This window comes from Rhamphochromis sp. 'chilingali', assembly GCF_963969265.1.
Source record: "Rhamphochromis sp. 'chilingali' genome assembly, chromosome: 14".
Taxonomy (NCBI): Eukaryota; Metazoa; Chordata; class Actinopteri; order Cichliformes; family Cichlidae; genus Rhamphochromis; species Rhamphochromis sp. 'chilingali'.
The window spans coordinates 6,441,688-6,453,544 of record NC_137941.1 but is presented as its reverse complement, the minus strand read 5'-3'; the positions used below and the strand labels follow the sequence as shown (position 1 = coordinate 6,453,544).

Genomic DNA, 11,857 nt, shown 5'->3' with positions numbered 1-11,857 from the left:
CACCTAAAGAAGCTTTGGGTTAGCAGCTGGGATTATAGCTTTTCTCAAACCAGCATCTTTCATGTGCTTTCCATTCTGTCACCAATCCACACATGAATTTTCCATGATTGCTAATTTGCCAAAACTGCTCCCATCTGCCGACTTAAGATAGAGGAGTGTTTCTGTGCTATGTCAAAAGATGAAATGAGCTTAGCTTTCACTTAATTCCCTCATGGCTTTCTGCCATGTGCTTAAAGCCGCCAAGCTCTCGATCCCAAAAACGCCTTAGATCAATAATGGGAGGGGCAGGAGGTAATTGCAGCATCAATCACAACCACTTTGTTGGGGGCAGAAATATGAAGTGGAATATTTAAACAAATGGGTCTCCAGTGCAAATGGTATTATTGGCTATTAGTTAACTTCATTGTAGATTTGTTCTGCCTTCTAGTGATGCAGTGATTGCTAACAAATCCTGGGCGTATTTACAGGAATAACGGTCTCTTACTGCAGTCATGTGCATACTGGATATAACCAGCAAGGCCTTCATGATTTAGTGAAGGCTTGGGCACAGACTGGCACTCACTACTGACAGCTGAAATGTATGTAAAATATTGAATAAAGATGAAAGAGTCTGCAGCGCAGCGTCTGCACTTAATAAGTCTCATGAGAAGGCTACGACTAACTGGCGATGCCTATTGAATATAAAACGCTACATTTTCAATGTTGAGTTCATATGCTAGACGTTATTTTGTTGCCCCGCAGCATTGTTAGATGTGATGTTCTGGGAAAATGGGATGACGTAATTCCTGAGTGGTGGAAAAAAGTATAACCCAGATGGCATTAAAACAGTTTTTCTTTATCAGTGCTTTTAGAAATCCACTGCATTTTACTGATACACAATATCAAATTAAAGTGACAAATGGATGCCACCAGCTGTGAGTAAAACATCCCAGTGAACCCTCCCACATTAAGACCATGACCAGCCACTTCCCCTCTTATTCTCCCAGAAACAATGACCCTTCACTCCCTCACCTCTTGTCTGGTTTCCTAGAATGGACAACAGAGCTGACGTTGCCAGATTGAGACGTGAAACCAGCCCATTGTTTGTCCCGCAGAGAGGCAGGAAGTGTGCATAGTGTTGTCCCTGCGCCTTCTCTGGAACTTCTCTCCCTTTGCCAGTATTGTGTAAGCTTAAAGCTCTTGATAGGTTGGTGTAATGGTGAGACCTTTCCTTCACGTGAGAACTTACAGTAGCTTCACTCTCAAAGTGTCTGCAAGAATAACATATCTGCTAAATGCTCTGGAAAATGTGCAGTATTGCTCTTATTGGAAACCTCTGGTTATGTTATTTTTCTTTGATACATAAATGGTCCCTTTTGTGTTTCAGTAACTGAAATGTTAAAATTTGTAGAAATCTGCAAGTGTCTTCAGAACAAGCACACTGCTTGTGCAGCAAAGTAAACTGGAATCTTATTTGTGCTTTGTTTGCATTTTTATTTATATGCTTAGAATTTGTATTCTCTCTTCTACACCCTGAGTCTTAGGCTGCATAAACATGAATGTAATTGCTCGTCACACATCATATCGACATTTTTGCAGTGAGGTCTTGTAGTTTCCCCAGGCAGTTTTGTTTTCTCTATAATACACAAAGCATCTGTCCATATATCAGGACATTTATGTTTAAAATGAATGCTTGTCAGAAATGCTTAAGTAAGCTAAATGTGTCCAAGTCAGCTTTAGCTATGGGAAGTTGGGAAAGTGGAGATGGGTGAGTAAACTAGGGAAACAAATCATTAAATTTGATCTCCTGGAGCATAAAATCCTGAAAGTTTTAACTCTCGAGGTGTTAAAATTTTTTGCAGGGAGTTGTAGGGTTATATCACTCAAACCTTTAAACTCCTAATCTGTTGGAAAAAAAAAAAAAAAATGGGGGGGAAAAGGTAGCTAACTTGCTAATTTCACTTCATTACTTAAATCACGCTGCTGTTATTGTGTATATGCTGCTGTTATTGTGTATATATTTATTTATATTTCTTCATACATTCTTATATAGTTCTATATTGTGTATTTTGTTGTACAGTTATTTTATTTTCAACTTTAATTTATATATTTATCTTTATCTTATTCTTCCCAGTTAAATTTACCCTTCATTCTAATTTGTGTTGTACAGTTATTTCATTTTTAACCTTAATTTATATTTTATTCCTTCCTAGTTAAATTTACCCTTTTTAATTTTTCATATTTATTTCCTATCTTATTCATAGCCTTTTCCTTTTTTGTTTTCTTTAGGTCACGAGCAGTTGTCCAAGCATTTCACTACATATCGTACTGTGTATGACTGTGTACGTGACAAATAAAATAAAATTTGAATTTGAATTTAATGGATAGTTGAGCTAGGATACTTATCACATAAGTCTTCAAGGGTCCGCGTGAGTCTGAGTGACATACATTTCATCATTAGGTGATGAATTCGAGGGTCAGCAGCAAAGCACAATCAAGGCTTGAACTGATTAGTTAGACTTGGTTAGGTTGGTATTGAACAGTTTCTTTTTTCAGCAGGTTTTGATGGAAATCATTTATGTGGGTAAGCTAAATAATTACCTGCTATCAAACTGATAAGAGTCCAACTTAATTATTAAGCTTTACTTAAATACATCTGACAGCTTAACAACAACATTTACTGGTAATTTGCTAAATATTTGCCATGTTTCACTCTCGTTTTTTGCATTCATTTACATGTAAAGTTATCTTGTTCCAATGCGAAATTATTTTGATTGTAAGAAGTGACTCTTAATTTGTACATGTACAAATGTTTGTTGCTTCCTGGGGTTGTTCATTGTAGTGTAAAAAGTTTGCTATTGTGTAAGTGTATTTTTTAGGATAAACTCCTTGAACACGTACAGTCTCATTTACTTAGGGTTATTTTTTGTTAACAATTGGGATTTCTGGACTAAAGTCATACCAGATGGGCACACCAGATATCAAAGTGTAACCATCTTCACATTTTCCAACATCTTTTTGACATTTAAAAAAAAATCTGTGGCAGGCTATGGAAAAGGCTGACTGTAACAAACCACAGAGCGGGAACAAAAAGCTAAGAATATACCCAAATTGGCCTTAACGGCCTATCTTATGGCCTTTTCACCAAAGAGTCACAGTCTTTCTTTTCTGAGTTCTCTGAGGGGAAGCAATGAAAGTGAGCTGCGGTTGGGAGGTTTTCCAAATAAAGAGCCAACTATTCCATTTTCTGAATTCTTTAAATGGTAAATTGTCTCATGATCAGTGATTAAATTGGGTGAAATTGCAAATTTAATGCAGAGAATTTGGATAATCACAAGCCTCCTTTTGTAATTGCACACACTTTCTTGCTCTTCCTCAAATGTAAAGCAAGTTAGGAGCCATTGATTTCAATTGCCTTCCACTTTATCCAATAAGGAAAGCTAGGCACCCAACTAATCACTCAAGATGCAAACTGGTTCAGAGGCTCCATGCACCATTTATGATTGGTCAGAATCTGCCAGTCTTCATTTAAAAAAAAAAACCCCTGAAAGCTCCAAATGCACCAGCATCCTCCGCTGAGTCCAAATACTGCATTCATTTTATTCTTTTTAGGTTCTTTCACTGCAAACCTCAAACATGAAGCGCTTGAATTATCAGCTGGAGCATACCAGCTTTGTAGTATACATCATTATTTAAACTGTGACGACGGACTGCTTGTCCACTCAACACATTTCTTATTTATTGTTCTTTCTCTCTTCAAGCCATCCCCCCACTGTTCTACATTAAATTTAAGACCCCCCCTCCTTTTTCCATCACTATAAGTGCCTCATTCTTAACCAGACTGCTCTGCCTGACCCATCCCACCACCGCCCACTTCTGAGTTCCCCTCTCCTAATCTTTTTCCTCCTCATGCTTTGAATGGCAGATCCTGCAGCATCCACAGAAAGATGGAGGGATGCTGTAGGGATGCTAGACAAGAGAGCGAAGAAGGCATTTACGAGTAATGTGCACTTTATGGGATCTCCAGTTTTTTAAAACACTAGAAAAAGGTACCTTTTCTTGGATTGGATGAAAAGCCATTCTGGGATTCTCTCCAGGTCACACTGCTAGTCTTTGCACCTCTGGACACGGCTCTTGAAGGGCAGGCTAGAGAGGGAGGGGAGACAAAGCAAGGAGATACAGGATACGGTAGAGGACGCGAGGAGGTTTTTGTTTTTTTTGTTTTTTCACGAGAGAATGGGCGGACTAGGCTGGTGTCTCGCCACCGTCTTCAGTTGGGCAAAATTTTTCTTCTATTGCATCTTTCCTTTCTGGAAGCCAGGGAAAAGCAAAAACAAGGTACAGCTGGTATTTTAGATGTATTTACCTTCAATAAAATATCATTTTGATGTCTTATTTTGTTAATTTAAGAGGCAGGAACCTTTATATTGAAGTTGACCTTTTTTTTTGGTGTCTCTAGCTGCTGCTTATAGCTTAGTGCTGAGGTGGGCTGGGTTAAGACCACACTTTAGTGGTGTAGCAGTGTCACTTTGTCAGTCTGTCAGTTTGGTTCAAAATGAAATGTCTACCTGCTGAAATTCACCTCATGGTTTCAAGAAAGTGCAGGTTAATGATGCTGGTGCCCCTCTTGAATTTCCTCTTGCACATTTGTGGTTTTGACTGAAATGCTTGGATAGTATTGGAAGGATTATAATATGAACTGAGACAGATATTCCAAAATATTCAAGTCAAGGTATACAGGCTTTAGAAAGCTGCCAGTTTGTCACCTTTACAGTATGTTCAAGGTGGCAGGTTGTGGACCAGGTCATTGCATTATAAAGACAGAGCTGGCATTTCCAACTTTTCAGTGTGCAAGGTCCAATGTAGGAGGGGGCATGTGTAACCCCAGCCACAATCTTTTCATAACCTACGGTAAGTAGTTTTTCTTATTCATTTATTTTATTTTTTATTTTTGTGCCAAACCAAGCAGTTTTTTTTGTGCCTTAACTGCACCAGTTAGGGTTTTTTGTCTTTAACCTAATGTCTAAACATGGCCAGCAGATCAAAGCAAAATAATATTAAAAAAGCAAACACACTGAAAACTAATGTGATGAACATGGCAAAAATCATGCATTCTAAACAATAGTGCATTGTCTTTGTTATTATTATGAGCATGCTTTGCAGGAAGGGAAACTTGCCACAGATTTAGATGCAGCTTTAGCTCATCTATAGAGAACACTGGGTGTGATCGCTGATGAAACTTAATGACTCACAGCCTTTGACCGAAGATGTATGAGAAGTTATTTATTATTCTCGTGATTAAGATCTGCAGTTGCCAAATGACAAAGGAAATTTAATATTTGTGTGATCCTCAGCAGCCTGGCATGGTATGATGAGCTGGAGAGATAAGCGCGTTGGCACAGACACGTCAAAACAGCAGGATATTAGCAGATTGACTTGACATGGCACTTTCTCTGATTGTAGGTCCTGTGTTGATGAATAGAACCATTAATCCTGTAAAAGCAGCCACTGCTTAGTGTGTTAGTTCACACATCCTCATATGAACACAGCCACTTGCTACACTCAGCCCTTTGTTGCATTTGAAACATTCATTTGAAGATTGTACTCGCACTGCTTATTTTATTAGTTTTTGATTTATGTGACTTTCTTATTTGACGTCAAAATTATCTGTCAGCCAGTATCTTTAAATTGCGGATGTGCTTATTGGACGATCTGATATCCTCGTGTTGGTGGTGTTCCCTCGTCATCATAAATAATGTTGTTCCAGGTTCAACATTGCAAGTGACCAATCACCTTCTCCTGACGTCATCCGCGACCTCGAAAAAAACAAACGCCTTCAAAAAATCTACTTCAATTGCGAGAAAAGAAACCGCCTCTGTAAGGACAATATGTATAATGCTTACCGTTTATTAAAGAAAAGTATACTGAAATCCAAAGAATTCAAGTTCCTGGATCGGCGGACAGAAGCGGTTTCTCTTCTCGCAAGTGAAGTAGATTTTTTTTAAGGCGGTATTTTTCAAAGGCAGAAAAGGGGGACGTCACAACAATGTGATTGGTCACTTGCAATGTTGAACCTGGAACAACATTTATTATGATGATGTGGGAACAACACCGACACGAGGATATCAGATCATCCAACCTTATTACGAACAGAATAGATCCTGTAATATATCTTATCTCATTCTGGTCAGAAGTATAAAACGAATTTCTTATCATGACAAGATTTTTTTTTTTTTTGTGTGTGAATTTGAACAGTTTGTTTGCTGTGCTTGCTACTTATTTCCCCTGGAGGATATTAAAGGCTATAATAGGAAGATCAGATCCTCATGGCTTTGCTTTGGTTGGTTTCTTTTCATTAATTTGTAATTGCTATTAAAAATCCAAGTCATATACTCTGAAGAGATTGCAAGTATTAGGAATGCAGAGAGAGAGTTGTAGAAATAAGTTTACTGTGCATTTGGGTGAATCTGTGTAGGTGGAGAGGATATTTGGATAACCAATGCTAATGCATTTTATTATTTATGTGATAACTGCTTAAAAAGAGCATTAAATCTGGCCTTAACATGCCCCGACCTCACCACTCACAGGTGAGGTGAATAACGCTGACACCTTTTAGTGGGTGGGACATGTCAGAAAGAAAGTGAACAATTGGTCCTCAAAGCTGATGTGTTAGAAAGTGGAAAAACGAGCAAGTGTTATTTGTTATTAGTATTGCTATGTAATAAGGGACATAACAGATGGAGTCACCTGGGTCATCTATGGCTTTAAAGGGCCTTTTCACTAATGAACCTTAGAGTTTTTTAAAGAATAGGCCTGACCACCCTGAAATGCCTCACATCGTGTACTGCAGCCGTGTTATTGTTGCTTTCATGGGTCGGTGTGTTCTGGTGTTGGGCGGACGGTCCTTCCTCTCAGCAGAAAGAACAGAGGAAAAACGTGCACACACATGTGAGCGTTCTCAAAGGGAGGGCGGCGGGCCTGCATTGTTTGCAACAGATGGGAGTCACAGAGGGGTGTGTGTGTGTGTGTGTGTGTGTGTGTGTGTGTGCGCGCGTGCATGTGTGTGTGTGTGTGTGTGTGTGGCCTGCTGGAGTGTGTTCTTCCTCTGTCTGTCAACAAGTGAACTCCCCTTCATGTAGCACGTCAGGACATCGGCCAAGATCACAGAACACACCCCTCTGCTGTTTGCACATTCACTCTCCCTTTATCCGCCTGCTTATCTACTATCTTCATCTATGTGATCACTGACTACAGACCCCTGTTTTTTTTTTTTTTGTTTTTTTTTTCAGGGGTTTTTTGTTTCTCCCGCCCTCTTTTTCATCCATGTCTGATAGCCTTTGCTTATTTTTTCTTCTTTTATCAGTTCAGTCTTTTTTTCCTTCTGTCTCTTGTTTTGAGCCCGTTGTAACAGGCTGGGCAGCTTTGATCTCACTCAGCTGTTTATCCGTCTTTACGTGGTTCAAGGACAGTGATCCGACAGCAGTTAATCTTCTTAATTGTCTCGCTGTCCGCTCTTGGCTCTGGTTTTACAAAAGAAACCGAAATGGTCAAGGTTAAAGATGTACTAAAACAAATTGAGTGATCTGATTAGTCGTAGAAATTTGCCCTTCTTTCCTTTCCTGCATTACAATCCCTCAGTCTCTGTAGTCCCACTTTATAATTTATCGCCAGGCTACACCAAACAGCCACAACATTAAAACCACTAACAGGTGAAATGAGTAATATAATTCATCCTGTTACAAAAAGCTGCCATTCTTCTGGATGTTACTTTGATATTCAATTCAATTTTATTTATATAGCGCCAAATCACAACAAAAGTCGCCTCAAGGCGCTTCATAGATACAGAGAAAAACCCAACAATCATATGACCCCCTATGAGCAAGCACTTTGGCGACAGTGGGAAAGAAAAACTCCCTTTTAACAGGAAGAAACCTCCGGCAGAACCAGGCTCAGGGAGGGGCCGGGCCATCTGCTGCGACCGGTTGGGGTGAGAGAAGGAAGACAGGATAAAAGACATGCTGTGGAAGAGAGACAGAGGTTAATAACAGGTATGATTCAATGCAGGGAGGTCTATCTAGGATATCTGTGCAGCACTTCCAGCAGGACAGGGCATCCAGCCACACCGCAAACCTGCTCGTGAACCCGAGCTGACCTGACTTCAAACTCCCCAGATCAAACTGAACATCTGTGGGCTGCACCACAACAAGCCCGATCCACGTAGGGTCCAACCACTGGAAACAAAGCAGTGTCAGATACCCCCAATGACGTCCACACCCCAACAGGTTAGAGCTGTTTTGGTGGCAAAAGGGGAACCTGGACAATAGTTGGGCGTTGGTTTTAATTGTTTTGGCCGATCGCCGTTTGAACAAATACTTCATAAGAAATCAGGGATGCAGTTTGTTCAAAAACCACCAGTGGGTGCTGCTGCTGCACTTAGTTTCTGTTTGATTTTTGGTGGCCTTATAGTGAAATAATGTGACTGGGGTAAAAAAGACTTTGAGTATCTTGTAGAAATTCATTAACTTGATACAGTTTCCTCTGTTACTGTATATAGAAGGCGTTATGACTATAAAAAAATAAATTATGCATCATGCACTGTTACATGAGAGTGTGTTGACAGATAATGTGGAGGATGACTTTATGCAAGAACATAGTGTGCAGTGCTGTGACTGCTTTTATTTCAGCACAGCTAAGCTCTGCTGGACAACTCTTCAGTGCTCTGTCATTCTCTGACAGTTATGATTGGGAAGGTCATTGGATTGATTTCACACATGGGGGGCAAGAAGAAAGAAGTAAACAAACAAAGCTTCCTGTCCTGTCATTTCTCAGATGGTAATCAAGCTGCTGACCATGTGTCACGGTCCGCTGTGACGGACCGAGTGGAGAATGCGTGTAATGGACCCAGGTGCGTACACAAGTGAGCAGACGGGAGTGAGTTTTAACAAAAGGCGAGCCTTTAATATGGCTGAAAACAAGGTGTGCAAATACAGCAGGGATGGCGTGGCTAAACAAAAACCTAAACTGGGAACAAACTATGGTGAGGCTATGGCTTGGAAGACAACAGACCAGGCATGGAAACACGGAGGGTGGGAACACAGACGACGCGACACAGACTGTATGAAACACAGAGACTAAATACACATGAGGGATGATCAGGGGAAGTGGATGCACACGGGGAACACAGGTGACACTGATAATCATAACAAGACACGGCAGGAGTGAACGTAACACTGATGGGAGATGGGCAAAGTAAAGCAGGAAGTACACAGAGGTTCAAACAGGAGGAGAGAGAGCACGGGGAGAACGCAGACATAACGGGCTGGGGAAAACATAGAATAAAACACAAAGAGAGACGAGGGCTCATAAATACACAGAGGGGCACACAGGGGGTAAGAGTCACGAAGGGAAAACACATAAGGAACAACGTAACAGATCAACCCAGGAAGCATGGCCTAAATAAAGAACAAAATACAAAAATACATGAAAACTAAGAATACTGGGCCCACATGGCCCAGGACCATGACACCATGTGGTCAAAAAGCCAATGTCTTGCCACCTACAGCTCTGCCACAGTATAATTTAAGAGGCTAAGGTAGTAATTTCTATATCTTTTTTTAGAATGTAGAAAAACAGTGGGGTGTTAAATGACGTCCAAAAACAAATTGATTTCCAGCAACATGTCAGCTGTGCTGTCCCATCAACATGTGTGCCAGACAGTGTAAAGTCTCACAGGACTGTTGATGTTCAAGTGCTGAATGTTAAGTTGCAGTTAGTTTGTGTTTGGTCCTTTTTTTTTTTTTTTTTGTGCAAGTGTGACAGGATAAGCATTGCTGCTGGAGCTGCGTTTCATTAAAGCAAAGGCTTCTCAATGAGAGATTTGAGATGTCTACTTCTATTAGCTATGAAAAGATACTAAAATATTTTAAATAAATAAATAGAATAAAAAAGCAGGCAAAAACAAGGAGTCTTAATATTTAAATTCTCCACATTTGATGTTTCCCTGGCTTCTTTCTCGTTTTTGACTGGGACCAGCAGTGCAGGGGTTGGCACAATCTCCTTAGACCTAAGGTCCTGGGTTAGAATCTACTAGATGGCTGAAGTTTGTATCCCTGTAATCTGCACAGTCTGATTTACACCTACAGTCCAGAGACATGCATATTGGCTAAATTGATGTTTCTAAATTGGCCGTAGGTGTAAATGTGAGCATGAATAGTTATGTCTCTCTGTGTTAACCCTGTCCATGGTGTACACTGGTTCTTGCCCCCGTGACAGCTGGGATAAACTTCAGCCCCCCCACCCTGAACTGCAAAGGTGGAAGTAGATGTATGTACTGGATGGCAATGAGCGACGAGGGATTATCATAATCCGTGACTTCGCTGGACTGTGTGATGGGGCTTTAGCTGCCTCTAAGTGGCCAAAACTCAATAACACAAAATCTTAATTAAAATGTGTCTAAAACTTACAAACTTTTGAAAACTCTGTGTCATTGGTAATAATTCACTGACCACTAAACCATCCAACTCTAATTAAATGCTATCATTTAATGAATGAAAGCACCATTAACTGAAGCAATTATAAACTCAACTAGGACTCGTGCTGATGACAGGTGGTCCTCTTGAAGAGCAGTTTTTAATCTGAAAGTGTGAATTGAAGCCATGCGTACTATATAACTTCTTGTTGTGTCAGGCTTTGCATCCTTGTGTGTGTCCGTGTGTTTTTCGTTTCGTCTGTAACCTCGTATCCTTTAGCGAATGTCTGTGTAGGTGGTGGCCTGCAAGAAGTACTGGGCCACTAGTCCTCTGTGCCAAAGGGTGAGTATGCATGACTGTTTCTGTGTGTGGGTGGGTTTGTGTATTTACACACCATGTGAGAAAATTGTGAAGATGTGCGCGAGAGGGTGGAGAAGGAAAAGGTGGTTATTGGTGGATGTTTGTGTATATGAATGTGGTGAACTTGATAGTTTAAATGACATGTATTTATGTTTTGAGGAAATTGTGGGCTGGGATTTTTCTGAGTGTTTTTGTTTATCTCTGATGGGAAATGATGGGTTTGAGTGCACACGTGGGTAGGCTCAAGTAGTATGGAGGATTGTGTGTGCGTTTGTGTGTGCGCGCATGTGCATGAAAAACCTGCAGAAAGGGATAAAGAGTCATGGGGCTAACATGGTCATTGATGAGCAGTGAGAACTTAATGAGGCAGCTTTTACTTCCTGGCCCCTGTGTTCTTTCTCCCTTTTGTAAAGTGTGAAGAGGGAGTGGGGTCTGTTTAAAGCCACTTCCTGTCACTAACCAAGCATGTTGTTTTTGTTTTTGTATTTCTGCACACAAGAGATAAAATGTCAGTCAAATTCAATGTACTGATCGAGCACCAAAACTGCAGTTCCTGGAATGACCACCAGAGGCTGTCCCCATAGACTACCATGTTAAAATGACCAACTTTAAAGTAGAAACAAACATGACCCTGAGACTGGTTGGCGCCTCACTCGCAATCGCATATCACTATTTAATCATTTAATGAAATTGGTCATTCCTTCATTCATTATTGCAGTGATGTCTTGTGCCATTTCACACTCCTAGTGTTAGTCAGGTTGCAGCTGATGGTGCGTGGCATAACAAGCAGATACTGTTTTAGAGCAGCGTGATCATGGTTAGGATTGCAAAGAGGCATGTTGTGCTGCTCTGAAAACTTCTTTGCAATTGCTTTGGTTGTGAGCAGGTTGCCATGGGAGCTCTGTAGATTGCATGGAAGACACAGCTTGTCTGCAAGCACTTGCCAACTTGTCGCTGAGGGGTGGCAAAACTGAGAACTGCAATGCAAACTGGAAAGGCAGCCTGCTTGCCTTCAAAGTAAAAGTTTTGTGCCTTATGGCTACAACCAA

General features: G+C 40.6%; 1 protein-coding gene across 8 annotated transcripts in view; it reads left to right on the top strand.

Moving 5' to 3' along the window:
- Positions 1 to 11,857, top strand: part of tns1b (tensin 1b) — a 195,444-nt gene that overhangs the window by 27,045 nt on the left and 156,542 nt on the right. The gene's annotated exons all lie outside the window — the stretch shown is intronic.